This window comes from Plecotus auritus (genome assembly GCF_963455305.1).
Source record: "Plecotus auritus genome assembly, chromosome: 4".
In the NCBI taxonomy this organism is placed as follows: domain Eukaryota; kingdom Metazoa; phylum Chordata; class Mammalia; order Chiroptera; family Vespertilionidae; genus Plecotus; species Plecotus auritus.
This window is the reverse complement of record NC_137775.1, coordinates 172,758,057-172,769,383: the sequence shown is the minus strand read 5'-3', so window position 1 is coordinate 172,769,383 and position 11,327 is coordinate 172,758,057.

The following is an 11,327-nucleotide window of genomic DNA, read 5'->3' as shown; positions in this document are numbered from 1 at the left end:
CAAGAAAACTTAGTTTTAAATATTAAGCTAGGTATATTTATAAGTATCTAAAAAAATCTCTGATGAGAACTACTTTCTTTCTATTTACTAATTATTAAAGTTCCTCTTCAGAATATTCTAAAAAGAGCTACAAAGCTGAGTCACAATAATGTGATGTACACATAATATAGGTATACCAGTAGAAAAGAATGAACAGGCTACAAAAAGCATATAAAAGTATTAGAAGGAGGCAACATTGCACCTCTTTCAGGAGATTTTTCTTTGTGCTGAGTTTTTTGAGAATCTGACATTTAAAAATATGGTTACAATATAAAGACAAGAAATTATTCACTCTCGGATTAAATGAATTGGTTTTAATGGACATAGCTTTGCGAGACTGTGCAGGTCACAACCAAAACCCAGGCTTTTTCTCCTTCAAACTCTTCAAGTTGTATGCAAGGAAATCATACGATAGAAAACCATCACAAAATAGTGTATTTTTAAAGAAACATTTAATTGAGACTTAGAATGAGCTTTTTTTGTAGAAACATTGTTTTAAGAATGCAAGAAACTTAAAAAATGTATTAAGGTATAATTGACATATGGCATGATATTAGTTTCATGTGTTCAACATAATGAATTGATACTTATATATATTGCAAAGTGATCACTACATCTACCACCATACATAATTACAAAAGTTTTTTCTTGTGGTAAGAACTTTTAAGCAACTGTTAAATATACAACGCTGTATTATTAACTATAGTCACATGCAACTGTTAGCAACTCTCTTAGCAACTGTTAAATATACAACGCTGTATTATTAACTATAGTCACATGCTTTACATTATATCCCCAGAACTTAATTATTTTATATGGAAATTAGTACCTTTTGACTCCCCTTTACCCATTTCACCCACCCCCAAACTCCTGCCTCTAGCACTTACCAACGTGTTCTGTGTGTCTATGAGCTTGGATGATTTTTTTTTGTTTGTTTTTCTGTTTTGTTTTGTTTTTAGATTCCACTTATAAGTGAGATCATGCAACATTTGTCTTTGTCAGTTTGATTTATTTAACTTAATGCCCTCATGATCCATCCATGTTGCTGTAAATGGCAGGATTTCTTTCTTTTTTTGACTGGATAATATTCCATTGTGCATGTTCACAACACTTTCTTCATTCATTTATTCATTGATGGACACTTAGGTTGTTTCCATGTCTTGGCTATTGTAAATAATGCTGCAGTAAACATGTGGGTGCATTTATCTTTTCAAATTAGAGTTTTCATTTTCTTTGGATAAATAACAGAAGTGAAAATGCTGGATTATATGGAAGCTCTATTTTTATTTTTTAAGTAATACCTATACTGTTTTCCATAATGATTGAACCAGTTTACATTCCAACCCACAGTGCACAAAGGTTCCATTTTCTCCACATTTTTTGGCCTTTTTGTAATAGGATCTTTTTGTTTGTTTGTTTCCTTTTGAGTTGTATGAGTTCTTATGTACTTTGCATGTTAACAGATATATAACTTGCAAACATTTTCTTCCATCCTATAAGCTGACTTTCAGTTTTTTTAAAGAAATATTGTTTTTATTGATTTCAGAGAGAAAGGGAGAGAGATAGAGAAATAGAAACATCAAATATGAGAATCATTGATGTGCTGCCTCCTGCACACCCCGTACTGGGGATCAAGCCAACAGCCTGGGCCTGTGCCCTGACTGGGAATCAAATTGGGACTTCCTGGTTCACAGGTTCATGCTCAACCACTGAGCCACACCAGCCGTGCCACAGATGGCTGCTTTTTTTTGGTTTTGTTTTTTTGTTTAATCCTCACCTGAGGATATTTTTCCATTGATATTTTAGAGAGAGTGGGAGAGAGAGGGAAAGAGAGAGAAACATCGGTGCCAGAGAATCACACAGATTGGTTACCTCCGACTAGGGCCTGGGCTGGGGAGGAGCCTGCCACCCAGGTACATGCCCTTGACCAGAGTCAAACCCGGAACCTTTCAGTCCACAGGCCGATGCTCTATCTGCTGAGCCAAACCAGCTAAGGGCTTGCTTTCAGTTTTATTTCTTTGCTGTGCAGAAGGTGTTGAGTTTGATATAGCTTCTCTTGTTTATTTTACTTTTTTGCTTTGTTTTTGGAGTTAAATCCAAAAATTGTCACCAAGACCCATGTCAAGGATCTTACTACCTATGTTTTCTTCTTGGAGTTTTAGGTTTTCAGATCTTAATATAAGTCTTTAATTAATTTTGAGTTGATTTTGAATGTATGTTATAGAATACTGGTCCAGTTTATTCTTTTACATGTGGCTATTTAGTTTTCCAGCACCACTTATTAAAGAGGTTATCTTTCTCATTGTGTATTCTCGGCTCCTTTGTTGTAAGTTAACTGACCATATATGGTGGGTGTATTTCTGGACTCTGTTCTGTCCCATTGGAGTATGTGTCTGTTGTGTGGCAGTACCGTGCTGTTTGTATTACTACGGTTTGAAACCAGGTAGTGTGGTTCCTTATTCACAGGACTACTTTGGTCTTTTGTGATTTCAGACAAATTTTAGGACTGTTTGTTCTATTTCTATGAAAAAAATGCCATTGGAATTCTGATAGTGATTAAATTGAATCTGTATATTGCCTTGAGTAGTATGGACATTGTAAGAATATAAAGTCTTCCAATCCCTGAGCATGAAGTATCTTTTTATTCATTTGTATTTTCTTCCTTTTTAAAATTTATCTTTATTGTTGAACGTATTTTAGATGTCCCCTATTTCCCCCATGGACCCACTCCATCATGCTCCTGCCCCTCCTCAGGCCTTCACCACACTATTTTTCAGTCAATAATGTCTTAGCAAACATGTTTTATTGTAATATAGAGGTGGGAAAACGTAAGCTTACAGTTGTGAATATATGAAACAGTCTGTTCTTGCACTGTTATTCATTAATCATTGTATTATTTTCCACACAAACAACTGCAAACCTACTTTTGCCCACTCCTGTATTTATATTTATCTCTCAGCCAGTATAGACTGAGGGGGTTCATTGAAGAAATGCATCCTCAGTTTTCCAACCTAACTTCAAGGACAAATACCACCCAGATGGCTGATTTTACAACAGCGAAGATAAAGATCTTGACTCTTGTTATCAAATTTCCACAATCATACAGCATATGTCATTTCAATAAAATGTTTTGTCAAATTTACCCAAAGCAAAAAAATTTCTATATTTATAAAATATAAAAATATGTATATGTACATATACATATTTTAACCCATGGTGCAGGTGGATATAATTACTGTCACAAATTTTAATACAGACTCTTCCTTTTATATTACCTGTCATTCTAGAAGTTATTGAAATCTGTTTCAATTTTTAAAAATATATTAATATGTTTTTATTGCTTTTAGAAAGAGAGAGGAAGGAAGAGGTAGAGAAAGACAGAAACAATGCTGAGAGAGAACCATGCATATCCCCCCCTGGGGATCAATCCCCAAACCCAGGCATGTGCCCTGACTGGGAATGGAACCAACAACCTCTTGGTGCTTAGGTCAATGCTCAACCACTGAGCAACACCAGCCAGGCCAAGTTTCAATTTAATACAAATTTTATTTAAGACTAAGATACAATAGAAAGCTATTCAATTTACAGAAACAAAGAAAAAATAAAATAAAAAATCCTGCATTTTTGACAGTATTTTCTAAACCAGGGGTGGGCAAACTTTTTGACTCGAGGGCCACAATGGGTTCTTAAACTGGACCGGAGGGCCGGAACAAAAGCATGGATGGAGTGTTTGTGTGAACTAATATAAATTCAAAGTAAAGGAGCAGAGGGGAGAGGAAGAGAACCCTCCGCTCTTTCGGCTCCGCCGGCCGGATAGAACAGCTGAATGGGCCGGATCCAGCCCGCGGGCCATAGTTTGCCCACGGCTGTTCTAAACTGTAGACAACATAAACCATTTTTAACCAGTTGGATAGCTTCAAGCTAAAGTATCTGTTGGCTTGAAATTCATAGCATTTTGTTTTAAATATTTAGTTGTTAGAAAAAGACTATCTGTTCTCTTTCAAAAAATAGCATTTAATATGATTATTTGTCACAACTCCATATCAATCAATTGAACAAAATTTTAGTGCCTTTTGTTTGCAAGGCTCTTTGCAAATATAATTACAACTTGCCAAGTAAGTCCAATAAAGTGGCAAATGAATAAATAGCTTTCAGGGTATTAGAGTGATGGGATGTTATTCTAGGGTTAGAGAAGGCACGGAAAAAGAATTAGTTAAATTCACCTGTCTGATTTCTTAGGGGGAAAAAACAAGAAAATACCATGGCAGAATATGTATGTTTTATATTTTTTAAAAAGCACCGGTGGACTAAGAAAGTGAGATCATACAATATAAAATACAGCCATTTTCTGGAACACTGTGTGGATGGTCATTGCTAAATCAATTATACTGTGATCCTCATTCATCATGGAGACAGCCAAATAAATTACTAGGCTATATTAGGGTTGCTAATTTCCCACATAAAAATTCCATTTCAAAACTACTGTTTCTTTTTTATAGGCTTTCTATTTTGTGCTTAAAATTGTGTTTCGTTGCATTTTCTACACTTCCTTAAGTATGTGTGCAGCTTAGGACTTCAATTATGGGCGCTTAAGAAAGTTTGACTGAATGGCTTTTTCTGTAATTCATGTTATTTATCACTCATTGTGTAGTAAGACCTCTTTTCAATTCCAGTGACCTTCTTTGAAGTAGCAGGCTAATTCTTTCTGATTTTAAAAATCATCTCTTGGGTCAGCAATATGCTTGCTGCCCTTAAGTGAATCATGCAGCATCTGCCAACATCATTCAGTTTAAAAAAGAAAATGGAAAGTCATCTAACATTAACCTTAGAACCAATGAAGAAGAGAGGTAATAGTCATAAAAACGGCTAATCCACATGTATGTGCACATATGTATGCATGTGTGTGCATAGGCATGCATGTGTACACTCACATACAGAACTCTACTGTGTGCTTTAATGTGCCAATTTTTTAATTCTCTAAACCACTCTATGGGTTAGGTGCTATTATTATTCTCACTTGGAGAGGGACCAAATGGTGACAGAGCAGGTTTTTGAACTTCCCTTCTCTCATGGATATACCAAATGTTCAGCTGCATACAGAGCTGAGAGAAATCCAGAAACCAGCCGAGTGAATTCTACATATTGGGCAGATGAGAAAATACTAGTATCCACATCTGAGCATGTAGGAAAAGCCCAGACATGCCTTTCTCATAAACCCCACCTTGGCACGGAGCCATACAATTAGAAGGGCACCCGTCACTTCCACATGTGTAGTGCCCAGTCAGGGATGGGCTCCCCAATCACCGAGCTCTGAGAGCCACAAGACCTTGAGAGCTTAAGGGGCGTGTGTCCACAAGACCTATAGGAGTACAGAAAACAAGCAGTTCTTAATGAGCACAGGGGCACCAGCCACAAATATCCCCCCTCCCTCCCTCCCCGCCCCCGCCCCCGGCTCAGCACAGAGGAAGCAGGCAAAATGCCCATCTCCCTGTCTTTCCTTGGAAGGGATTTGATTACAAACGTTACAAGCTGCTGCCCGAGAGGCGGGCTTCTAATTTCCATATATCTAGGAACTGGCTGTGATCTTCCAGGTCCAGGGGGAGCCAGAGGGCACTTCTGCCGCCTTCTCCCTACAGCCCGCAACAATGGTAAAACCAGGTCACCGGCATCTCTCTGGAAAAAGCTGTACACACAAATGGTGCCCCAGCTTTTAGAGCTGCCACCTGGGGCACATAAACCCGGTCACCTGACTCTGATAGCAGTGGGGCTTGCATTCTCAACTCCACCGGGACTATAGCAGCAAAGTAACTTTAATTTTGTAAATTTAATCTGTATTGAGGTATACTTAACATGTAAAATTGTGAGATATTTAAAGTATACATCGTGGTAAATATATATATATGTGTGTGTGTGTGTGTGTGTGTGTGTGTGTATGATTCTCTCATCTAGTTAATTAACACATCCATCACCTTATTTATTTATTTATTTATAACATTTAAGTTTTACTCTCTTTCATAATGAAATTACACAATAGAGTGTTATCAACTGTACTGCCATGTTAACATTAGATCCTCAGAAGTATGTATTTTATACCTGACATTTTGTACTCTTTATCAGCCTCTTTCCTACTCTCTTTTTGTTTTAAATTCCACATATAAGTGATAACATACAGTATTTGTCTTTCTCTGTCTGACTTATTTCACTTAGCATAATACCCTCCAAGTTTATTTATATTGTTACAAATGGCAGACCCCCCTGTTCTTAATTATTTAAAAATTTATTGAAGACATTTAAAAATATTTTTATTGATTTCAGAGAGGAAGGGAGAGGGAGAGAGAGAGATAGAAACATCCATGATGAGAGAGAATCATTGATCGGCCTACCTAAATTCAGGATTTTATGATTATTACTCTTTTTGAAGGTGGTGACATAAAGTCATGTCTTTTTTGGATCTCTCCTAACCTCCCAGTCTATAGCCACAGATTCATCAGTGGGGAATTAGTGAATAAGTTCTCATATGACAGTCTGCTCAAGTTGGCAAGTAGCTTTCCTCTCATCACTTAGTCAACGTTGGTGAAGATTTTCATTATGTCTGATATAAATTTTAGCTACTGATTTTTCTGAAAGAGCATATTTAAATTTAAAAATTTAAAATTATACAGTAAGAATATATTTCCTTTAAAAAATGGATGCTTTGGCTGATTAGAGTATGTTTCTCTTCTCAAAGCTTTGTACATAATAGATGCTCAATAAGTGTTTGTTGAATAAAATTTAATATGACAATGTGTTTTTAAACACCAGTTTACATAAAAAGCTGTGATTAAATATGGACTTGTATTTATTTCAAGTAATGAATGTTTCACTATTTAAGTTCTGTTTCTCATATATTTTTAAAGATTTACCTTATCTAAGTCATAAAAGGTCAATGAAGGCTATTTTTCTTGTAATCCTTGGCACAGAACTAAATTTTTAGGAATCCTATATAAGAAAAGTCTACTATGCAAATTGTCCCCTTGACTGGGAGTTTGACTGGGAGTTTGACCGCTCACTATGACGTGCACTGACCACTAGGGGGTGGCATGGAACATGGTGGGTGTCGGCGGCATGGTGCTGGCAGTGGTGACAGTGGAGGCACTGCTGGTCCCAACGGTCCCTGATGAGAGCAGGACCACGGCAAGATGGTGGAGCAGGTGAGTGGGCGGCACCAGGCCAAGGCTGTTGCAAGTGGGGCCCGATTGCCCTGCCAATCGCCCCACAGACGGGGACCAGTGGCGGCAGCAGGGTGTGGGGCTGCCACCGACTCCCAGGCGCTGAGGGAGCCGGGCGGGGCCCGATGACTCAGGTGGAGGGGGACGTGCAGGGGCCTGGGGGCCCAGGTGCTGCCCAGGCTCCTGCACGCCCCCATGCCAGACACTCACGTTTCGATTGCCGGCCAGGCCTAGGGACTGCACCCGTGCACGAATTTCGTACACCGGGCCTCTAGTATACACATAAATAAATGTGTCACAAGTTTCTTTAAGCATCTAGTAGTCCAATACTCATGAAACTAGGTGCAGATTTGGAAATAAAAAGTGGAGTAAACCGTTCATTTCTTAGTGATTAATACATCCTGATGTTATTGGTTTGCAAAATGCTCAGGAAATGAGATTCCAGGGAATTTTATTGATTGGGTTTTTATGTAGAAAACCATTTTGGAGTATTGGGACAGACATTTATTACAAAGTTTTGTGGGGTCTCTGATACTTCTGAAAGGATACTTTGAGACCACAAGAAGTGAGTCATTTCTCTGAAGTGCCAGAGTTATTTACTAGCAGAGTGGACTGGAGGAATTTAAACATCCTTATTTCCAGCTCACTTATCTTCCCAATGTTATGCATTTGGAGATTAATTCATTTACTCGTTCACTCCTTTATTTGAAAACTACTGACTGTGCACCTACCACATTCTATAAACTTTGATGGATGCTAGAATTACATGAGTGAACTAAATGAACATGGCTTTTACCATCACAAAGCTTACAATCTTTTGGTTCTTTCTCAGTGAACAAGTATCATTAGAAAACATAATTTAGTTAGAGAATGCATATTTAATATTTTGTTTACTATTTTTTTTTTTAATATATTTTATTGATTTTTTACAGAGAGGAAGGGAGAAGGATAGAGAGTCAGAAACATCGATGAGAGAGAAACATCGATCAGCTGCCTTCTGCACACTCCCCACTGGGTATGTGCCTGCAACCAAGGTACATGCCCTTGGCCGGAATCGAACCCGGGACCCTTGAGTCCGCAGGCCGACGCTCTATCCACTGAGCCAAACCGGTTAGGGCTGTTTACTAATTTTTTAGAGAGAAAAGAAGGGAGAGAGGGAGAGGGAAAGGGAGAAGGAGAAGGAGAAGGAGAAGGAGGGAAAGAGAGAGAGAGAGAGAGAGAGAGAGAGAGAGAGACATTAATGTGAGGGAGAAATATTAATCCGCTGCCTCCCACACACACTCCAAATGGAGACCAAACCTGCAATCCGGGTAGGGGCCCTGGCTGGGAATGGAACCCATGACCCTTTGGTGCACGTTATGATGTTCCAACCAACTGAGCCACACTGGTCAGGGCAGGGAATGAATGCTTTAATGAAAAAAAAAAGCGTTAATTGAAAATTAAGATGTCATTTCTTTCTATAGTCCCATAAATTGATTTTGTTGATCAATGGGAATTTATAGAGTAAGTTCTTTTTTTTTTTTTTTTTTTTTTTTTTACCACTTTTGTTTGACATGGATTAATTATACAAGGATCCCTATAGTTTTTGAAAATCCAGTGACGTGGCAGAGAGGCATCTTAGAGAAATGAGCACAGGACTATAAAGCAACGATTTGTAAACTTTCCCACAAAATGGAAAAATCTTGAATTAGAAGAGTTAAGGGTCAATCTCTGACTAAAAATGTTCTTCCTCCATTACCAAATGGGGATTGTGTGGTAATTTTGTTTAAAAAAGATGTGTGTTCTTAAATCTCAGTAATGCTGTAAGCAATTTTAAAAGCCAAGTAAATTTGTATTTAATGTCTATTACCAGCTCCTTCAGTACTTCCTGTTTCTTCCTTTTTAACCTAGACTGATAGGTTAGTGACTTTTTTATATAGAATAAAGATATCTAATAACTCACCTCTCTCAACAATGTTTAAATTGTAAGTGCTCTTCCTAAATATATTTGAATTTTAAAATAAAAGTAAAGGTAAAACAAACAAAAGAAAAATGCTAAACTATGGAATTTTCTGGTTTTGGTAATTTTAGTAATGGGTGAGTTTGAGGGGCACAATAAGCTTCAAATCACATCACCTATGGATTGAGTTGACCTTCTATATCGAATGTATTTCTAAGTGGTCAAGACTACTTTTACCTATTTCCATACATTGTATTGTACATAAGTATGAAAATGTGCAGTTAGTCTTCAGATTTTTAAAAATATATATGTTTTAATTGATTTTTAGAGAGAGAGGAGGGGAGAGGGATAGAGAGATAGAAACATTTATAAAACACTAGAGGCCTGGTGCACGAAATTTGTGCACGGCGGGCGAGGGGGGGTGTCCCTCAGCCCAGCCTGCACCCTCTCCAATCTGGGATCCCTCTCACAATCCAGAACTGCTCTCTCCCAACTGCTCGCCTGCCTGCCTTCCTGATTGCCCCTAACCGCTTCTGCCTGCCAGCCTGATCACCCCCTAACCACTCCCCTGCCAGCCTGATTGATGCCTAACTGCTCCCCTGCCAGCCTGATTGCCCCTAACTGCCCTCTCCTGCAGGCCTGGTCCCCCCCAACTGCTCTCCCCTGCAGGCCTGGGTCCCCCCCAACTGCCCTCCCCTGCAGGCTTGATTGCCCCCAACTGCCCTCCCTTGAAGGCCTGGTCCCTCCCAACTGCCCTCCTTTACTGGCCTGATTGCCCACAACTGCTTTCCCTTACAGGCCTGGTCCCTCCCAACTGCCCTTCCCTACTGGCCTGATCGCCTACAACTGCCCTCCCTTGCAGGCCTGGTCCCTCCCAACTGTCCTCCCCTGCTGGCCATCTTGTGGTGGCCATCTTGTGTCCACATGGGGGCAGCCATCTTGTGTGTTGGAGTGATGGTCAATTTGCATATTACTTTTATTAGATAGGATAATTGATCAGCACACTCCCTACTGGGGATCAAGCTCACAACCCTGGGCATGTGCCCTGACTGGGAATCAAACCAGTGACCTCTTGGTTCATGGGTCAATGCTCAACCACCAAGCCACACTGGCCGGGCTTACTCTTCAGATTTTTAATGATATTAATAGTGTGTTGTATAACAACAGCTATTTAACAGACCAAAAAAAAAAAAATGAAGAGGTAAACATATGTGGCTATTTGGCATCATGTTTTATTAGGATTTTGACATTTAAAAATGTCTGGATAATTTTTGAACTGTATTATATACTAGTATTGTATGATTTTTAAAGCAAAATATTAGCCTGCGTATTTTCTGTCACAATTATAGTTAGGTTGATTTTGGTAAGTTTGATATTTATTGGATAACTGATAAATGCTTTGCACATTAACTGGCCTTTATTTAGCTAAAGGCAGTGGTTTTCTAATGTAAACAGGTCAGAAGATGCATTAATCCTTCTGAGTCCTTTTCCTCCTTCTGGGTTCCCTGTTATCTTTCCAGGGACTTGGTCTCTCTGCATTAACATCTGTCCAATTTAACCCTGATTACACAAGCCCTAACACCTGGGAAAATATATGGCACAAATGAAAATTGATCAGAGCAAGACAGAAATAATGAAAGCCATGCATTGCAAATAAAGTCAAAGAGAATTAAGTTACTTTATAGCTCAGAAAACTGAATGCTGAAAGTGAAGTAATAGTTCTATTCAATTAAAAGGTGTGTGTGTGTGTGTGTGTGTGTGTGTGTGTCTGTTTAGGAGGAGTTATTCATGGTTAGCCAATCTATTACAGAATAAGAACATGAATTAAAGTATTGCTAGAACAAATTAAATTCGTCATTAAGAAGTATTCTAGCCCTGACCAGTTTGGCTCAGTGGATAGAGCGTCGGCCTGCGGACTCAAGGGTCCCAGGTTCGATTCTGGTCAAGGGCATGTACCTTGGTTGCAGGCACATCCCCAGTAGGGGGTGTGCAGGAGGCAGCTGATGTTTCTAACTCTCTATCCCTCTCCCTTCCTCTCTGTAAAAAAGTCAATAAAATATATTTTTTAAAAAAAGAAGTATTCTAGTCTTTGGGGGTTTTGAGAACTGCTTTAACTTTTAGGTTCTACTGAATATCATCTT